At 49.9% G+C, this 7,885-nt stretch overlaps 1 pseudogene; it reads right to left on the minus strand.

Moving 5' to 3' along the window:
* Positions 1 to 1,174: 1,174 nt before the first annotated feature.
* LOC149346243 (uncharacterized) lies at positions 1,175 to 5,942 on the minus strand (annotated as a pseudogene).
* Between the last annotated feature and the right edge of the window lie 1,943 nt (positions 5,943 to 7,885).

The following is a 7,885-nucleotide window of genomic DNA, read 5'->3' on the forward strand; positions in this document are numbered from 1 at the left end:
TGTACAAGATTCAGAAAAGTATTGTTTTCCTGCGGAAAGCAATTTGAATATGCTCCAGAGCGGCTCAAGTCGATAGACATTTGGCATGTATAAGCAGGTACCTTCAACAATTGGAGGCCCACACAAATTGGTGGTAGTGCACTACGGTGCAATTGGTATTTCGGAAGCTACGTCCTCTCATGCAATAGAAAAGTAACAAATATTTCGTTTTATAGGGTTAGTTTTTTTTTGCCGTCAGGCAGCTGTCTCTGCTCTTTCATTTAAATACAAAGAAAATGACGCCTCTTCAATAAAAGCGACGTCACCCGTGGCAGTTGCTTCCAAGGTGTTTAAAATGGCAATTGAACTTAATGGCCTTGCGCTGGCCATTTCCCTTTTTATCCACAAAAAAGCCCAGTCATAGGCTTATCAGCTTAACCATAGAGGCTACGACCGTCTGTAAAAATACCACGCTAGTCCCACAGCCTCTTTCGCGGTATCACCTTCTCTATGGGACCTAAAGTCCATCCTTGAAGAGATGCTCAAAATGTATAGAGCCGACTGCAGTAATTATCATGAACAACTTTTGGTGGTCCAAACAACCTCGACATAGGTATGAAAAGCTGGCAGCATTATAACAACACTCGGTAAGGTAGGAATAGAGCGCAGATGGCGTCTGAGTGATCCTTTTGTGCACGAAATGCATTGCAGTTCGGTTCTTCACAAATTCAGTGCAATATGTTCGGAGAAAAGCGATCAACCCTAGGCCGAACATGAAGTGGGACATTTGAGAGAACTTGCCATTATTTCTTTACAATAGTAAAAGACAAAAAAAAGTCTAGCAGGCGTGAAGAGAGCAGCTTCATTTCCTGATGCGTTCCGTCATTCAAATTTCGGCGCACCATCGCAGACTGTTGGTTTTGAGGCGAAACCCTTTAGTGGCTCATGAATGGCTTCAAAGAAAGTTGTAGACAGAGACTGTTAACTGAAATGTCCACAGGAACTGTAAATTACAAGAAAAGAAAAGAATAGCAAAAGAAACTTGGAGACTAGGTGGGAATTGAACCCGGGCTACCGGCGTTCCAGACGGAGAAGCTGGCACTCTGCCACGACTTTTTTTTTCTTTATTACCGGTGTCATGACACCCAATATACAGTCAAAACACACCAGCCTGACTTCGGTTGGCGGAATACAGTCAAAATTTCTTCAGACACACCATTCCATCAAATACATTAATCCACTCAGGGGGTTCGGGTAACGCCTGATAGACTTTTCTCATGTAGACCATATGCTGAATAAAATTTTCGCGTACAGACCGAACATTAACATCTGCATGGCGGACTGCCATTCTGGTTTGCCACAGACTGTGGAGGCCCAGTAGCATGAACATATCAAAGGGAATGCCTTCATCACACTTGACTGGGAGGAACCGGATCCCATATGGCGTTATTGGAAGTTGTTTCTTTAGAGTTCGCTGCAGTATGTCCCAATGGAATATAGGGTCCCAACAGTCAATAAATACGTGTTCAATAGTGTTGTGTCCCCTTATTGCTTTTGTGTGTGTGCGCCCCCTCCTAACGACCACTCGCATTCCCCTCCTAACGACAGTTCGCATCCTCCTCCTAACGACCACTCAATCCTCCTCCTAACGACCGCTTGCCCTTCGTCGCACGCTGTCGCCGGATGCCCCCCCACGGTGCGCCCCCGCACCCTCCTCCTGTTCTGGGAAGCCACTCCCTTCCGTGGACGCTTCTCCACTCCCTCCTTTCTTCGGGCGGCCAGTTCGGCTCCTGCCTCGGTCGACGCTGGTCGCACCCTCATCGGCTTTAAATAAACGAAGTCTAAAAGTACCGTGTGCGTCTTTCGCTGCATTCAACACAGCGACCGGACACGACAGTGGCGACGAGAAAGTGGATTCGACCCGCGCTACGCAACGCTATTGACAAGCCATGGCTACGCGAGGGTTTCCCAATCAGATACCAGAGTTCAACGGCTCATCGTGGTCATCGTGGGTTGGACGCCTTCAGTTCTACTTTGAAGCTAACAACATCACAGACCCAGCCTTGAAGAGGGCCAACCTGCTGACGCTGTGCGGGGAGCAGACCTACGATACTGTCTGCGCCCTTATTCAGCCAAGCACACCAGCGGCAGTGTCTTACGACGACATCGTAAAAGCGCTGCAAAAGCACTACGACCCAAGGCCATCCGAGGTCTACAGCCGGGCTCGCTTCCAACGACGAGATCAACTGGGAGGAGAAACTGTGAGCGCCTACGTAGCCGCGCTCAAGAAGCTCGCTGCCGACTGCAATTTTGGAACGCTGTCGACAACAGCTACCGGGCAGGAGGGAGACGCAGCTTCTTCTGCTAACACCACCATGCTTCCCTTGGACGTGATGTTACGCGACAGATTTGTGTGCGGACTGAGTGACGAGTCACTGCAGCAGCGCCTGTTCGCTGAGAAGGACCTCACATTCAGCAAAGCTTACGACATCGCCGTTCGAGCGGAGAGCGCCGGTCACCAGCAGAGAGGGATTCGCCGGAACACCGAGCCGGTACACCAGACAAGCAACCAGGTGCGCAAGCCTTCTGTTGTTGTAAAATCGGTCAAAAAGGCACAACGCTGCTGGCGGTGTGACGACCAACACAACCCCCAGGGATGTCGATTCCAGTCAGCCACGTGTAATTTTTGCCACAAGCGAGGGCATATCGAAAGAGCATGCATTACGAAACGGAGACTTGCCAAGATAAAATCACCTTCCCAGCCTAATCACAGCGTCAACGCCTCAGAGAATACGCCGCTATCTGATCTCCATGGAACAACATCAGCAACACCATCTGTGTTGTACGACCTGAACACCATGAATCTCGGCACGCGACCGAAGATTTTTACAGAAGTAAGCGTACATCACCAGCTGATTAAGTTCGAGGTGGACTCCGGCGCAGCCTGTACTCTGATCAGTGAGGACACGTTCCGAACTTCATGGCCATCTGACGCACCAGCCCTGCAACAAGACGACACGCACCTGCGAACGTGGTCAGGACAGAATCTGCCACTATTGGGCTCTGCCAACGTGCAGGTTAACTACAACGGCCAGACCCATACGCTACCTCTGCTTGTTGTGAAGGGCACAGGATCAAGCCTTCTAGGGAGAAATTGGTTTTCTCCACTAGGCGTGATGATATGCGGCATACACCAGACGCCGAGCCAGAACATGGTTGAGCAACTGCAAGAGAAATACGAAAGAGTATTCTCGGAAGAGATTCCAGGAAACGAAGGGCCCCCGGTCACACTGGAGTTGTTGTACAACGCGCAACCCAAATTTCTGAAGGCCAGGCCGGTGCCGTTTGCTCTCCGAGATTCAGTTGAAAAAGAGTTGGACAAACTGGAGCAGCAAGGTGTCATCGAGCCGACGCAGCATTCCATCAAACTCTCAGCGTACGACTACGCTCTGGTCTACCGCAATGGGAGTAAACATCAAAACGCCGATGCGCTAAGCCGTCTGCCACTAGACGCAACTGTTGACGAACCATTTCCACCAGGAGACGTTCTGATGTTCGAAGCACTGCCAGAACCTCCGCTTACAGCAGGCACAGTTGCAGCATCTACGCAGAAGTGCGCAGCTCTCCGGCTAGTTTACACAGCTGTTCAACAAGGCAACGTGCATAAACTCAAAGGGGACAACTTCGACGCTTACCGCAGGCGAGCTACAGAGTTGAGCACCCATCGCGGCTGCATCATATTTGGGTCCCGAGTTGTGATGCCGAGAGAACTACGCGCACAAGCTATGTCTCTCATCCACGCCGGACATCGGGGCATCGTTGCAATGAAAAAGTGTGCCAGAAGCTACATGTGGTGGCCTGGCATTGACAACGACATCGAAACAGTGGTGCGAGAATGCAAGCCTTGCCAGAGCAGCCGGAGCGCCCCGCCGAAAGCTCCTGTCCCAGAATGGGAAAAGCCAGACACACCATGGCACACACTGCACATTGATTTTGCAGGACCAATTGAGGGCTGCACTTTCCTTGTGGTCGTAGATGCCTACACAAAGTGGCTTGAGATAAGGCAAATGGGACAGACGACTTCGGCAGCAGTCATTGACAACCTCCGATCACTATTTGCAACGTTCGGCCTGCCGCGCAAGGTAGTGTCGGACAACGGAACACCGTTTTTGTGTCTGCGGAGATTCTCAAGTTTTATCGCGACAACGGGATCTCCTCAGTTACATCGGCCCCCTACCACCCAGCGACAAACGGACAAGCCGAGCGCTACGTAGCCGAGCTAAAACGCGCCCTTGAAAGAGATCAGACAGGCTCGCTGCAGCGCCGCCTTGCGCGCTTTCTCTTCAAGCAGCACACGACGGTTCAGAGCACAACAGGCGAGACCCCCTCGAAAATGATGTTCGAGCGTGAAATGCGAACCCAGCTCACAGCCATCCTCCCCGAGCCAAAGGCAGAGACGTTCCGGGAAGAAAAAGCAATTCCGCGCTGCGGCACGCTTAATGAGGGGCAGCGCGTCCTCGCCCGACAGTTTCTGAAAAAGCCACGCTGGGAGGAAGCTACAATTGTCAGACGCATAGGCCTGCGCTCTTGGCTCGTCAACATACATGGCACAGTAGCACGCCGACATCTCAACCAGCTGCGTAGATTTACGACGCCGTCTGAGAGCTGTCCGCCAGCGGAGAGAACACGTGCACGATCTTCCCACATAGCCTGGCACCTCTTCCCGGAAGAAGAGACTTCGCCCAGGACAGACCCAGGAGACACAGCGAACAACAGCCAGCCTACAAGTGTTTCTCCCCCGAGCGCACAAAGCCAGCGCGCCTCCACGCGTGAGCGCCGACCCCCTGCACGATACCAGGCAACTTTCTAAGGGGGAAGGAAGTGTTGTGTCCCCTTATTGCTTTTGTGTGTGTGCGCCCCCTCCTAACGACCACTCGCATTCCCCTCCTAACGACAGTTCGCATCCTCCTCCTAACGACCACTCAATCCTCCTCCTAACGACCGCTTGCCCTTCGTCGCACGCTGTCGCCGGATGCCCCCCCACGGTGCGCCCCCGCACCCTCCTCCTGTTCTGGGAAGCCACTCCCTTCCGTGGACGCTTCTCCACTCCCTCCTTTCTTCGGGCGGCCAGTTCGGCTCCTGCCTCGGTCGACGCTGGTCGCACCCTCATCGGCTTTAAATAAACGAAGTCTAAAAGTACCGTGTGCGTCTTTCGCTGCATTCAACACAGCGACCGGACACGACAAATAGTTTCTGGTTTTTTGCAGTGTAAGCAGTTAATTGTCCATGGTACAAATATCCCTTTCTGATCTAGCCATGCTTTTACGGGTAGTGTGTTCGTGTGCAGCTTAAAGAAAAAAGATTTGACTGAAGGTCTTACCGGCATTTTTTTAACCCGTTTTAAAACGTCCTTTCCTGGGCCCCCACAGTAAACAGACCTGTACATTGGTGTCGGCAGTAGATTTTCAATTCAGTCTGCATACAGTTGCTTTTTTGTAACAGAGCATAGGTAATCCATGGAAAACCTTGAATGTAACATGCGGAGGGAAATAACAATTTCATGGAAGTAACCAGTCACACGGCGACATCTTATATCACTTGTAGTCACAATAAATTAAGGAAGCGCTTTCGCAAGTCGAACTTGTATGACTGTGCGCAAGAAACTGTCGCTTTGGTCGCGCAGAAAAAAAGAAACGTGACACAATCTCCCTAATAAACAAATGAGAAAGACCCAGGCCTCCATCGCGGACTGAGCGGAAAAGGTTTGTACGACTCACCCTCTCCCAAGTTGAGCCCCATATGAACACAGCAAAAACCCGATGCATTTTCTGCACATTTGCGCGGGTCATACACAACACTTGCAACACATACCAAATTTTGGCAATCAAGAACAAATTGCAAGCAGAGGCACGCTCAAACATTGAAAGGCCGCGACCCTGCCAGTCTCCCGTCCTGTCCTTCATTCTCTCCGTTCCATCACTCCAGTACCTTGCGGGTTCCTGATAGTGCACGAATGGCACACCAAGATACGTCGTAGGTGTGCCTGTCCATGTCGTACAAGCAAACCTTTCTGGCTTGATGTCCCAGTTACCATGCCATATACCAACACTTTTTTCCCAGTTTATCTCTGAGCCCGTCAGCTTACAGAAAGCCTTAGCGAAGTTGACCACTTCCAACACACTCGCGATCTTGACAGAATACGGCTATGTCGTCAGCGTACGCCAACAGTTTTACCTGAGTAGAATGCATTCTGAAACCTCGTATTGCTGTTTGACGAATCACTGCTAAACAAAAGGGTTCGACATATATAGCAAACAGAAGAGGAGACAGTGGACATCCTTGTCTTACTGAAGATTGCACTAGAACCCTTTCCGTTAGTGACTTATTTATTATGAGCTGGGTACAACAATCGTGATAGGCCATCATTACACCGACTAAAATTGTGCTGCCTACATTTGCATGCTTCAATATGCAGAAGAGGATTTCGTGTGACACTCTGTCGAAAGCTTTCGCCAAATAGAGTTGCAACATGACAACTTGGCCGTCCATGTCGTCGCAGCATTCTAACACATTTCTGGCTACGTGAGTGTTCGTGAAGATTGTTCTACCTTTGATGCCGCATGTTTGATGCGGCCGAACTAAGTGCTTGATCACACCTTGCACCCGCTTCGCGAGCACTTTCATAAACATTTTGTAATCGGTGTTCGTAAGGCTGATAGGCCTGTATGAACCTACTGACAGCAGCTTGTCACGATCATCCGTCTTAGGAATCAAGACGATATGAGCAGCTCTGAAGGACGGTGGCACCCGCCTTGTTTTATACGCCTCATTGATAACGCGATGCAACACATATGCTAGTTGATGGGCGAACGCTTTGTAAAATGTGGCTCCTAAGCCATCTGGTCAAGGGGACTTTCCTGCCGGCAGTTCGCCGATAGCGGCCTCGATTTCGCGGACACTTATCTCTTTCTCAGACTGTCTCTGACGTCATCTGCTATCTTTGGCATACTGGTCATGAATTCCGTGATGAAAGTGTCGCTGACACGAGTAACGTTGCTAAACAACTCGCGATAATATTCCACGAACGCCTGCTCTATCTTTTCCTGCTCACCCGTCACCTCGTTCTTATAACGGATCTGTTTGACTTCATTTTTTGATGCATACCTTTTCTCGTCAGTAAGAGTGCGTTTATTCGGTGCTTCCCCAAGCCATAATCGTTCGCCTCGTGCACGAATCATAGCTGCCTTATATCTTTCATTGTCTATCATCTCAAGTTCACTTTTGGTTTTTCTTATTTCGTCTGCCACTTTTTCAGGCTCCAAACTTAGAGCGTTTAACAACTATTCTAGCTGGCGCTGCAGAGCTTTCTCATTCTTCATCTCATTTCGACTCTTGATGCTTGCTCTTTCAATCGCAGCCATTTTTACTTCATTTTTAAATTGTTCCCAGGCAGCCGAGTAATTTTCGGGCTCATCATTCACTAGCCGCCCTAGTTTTCCTTCAACTCCTTTAACAAAGGGTTCATCATTGAGCAATTTAGCGTTCAACTTCCACAGGTGCCAGTTAAATCGTGGCTGCTTTTGCTTATTGCCAATGACGAAACTTACGAGGCTGTGATCAGAGAATGAAACAGGTATAACATTGTAGCTATTGCAGTGGGGGATTAGAGCTAGGGACACGTAAACTCTGTCAAGCCTTGCTTGACTCCCTTGCTGGGCGTGAGTGAATTGTGGCCGCCCGCCGCTTGTTATTGTGTGACCTACATCCTCCAAGTTATAGTCATCCACCAAGGACCTAAGTAAGTCGGCGCTTCGATCATGTACGTCGGCCACTTTCGTTCTATCCTCCGAAAAGCATACAGAATTAAAGTCTCCCAGCAGAATAACATTTCTTTCACAAGACAGAT

The sequence above is a fragment of the Amblyomma mixtum genome, chromosome 4 (assembly GCF_055824585.1).
Source record: "Amblyomma mixtum isolate Tamu chromosome 4, ASM5582458v1, whole genome shotgun sequence".
NCBI classification, from domain to species: Eukaryota; Metazoa; Arthropoda; class Arachnida; order Ixodida; family Ixodidae; genus Amblyomma; species Amblyomma mixtum.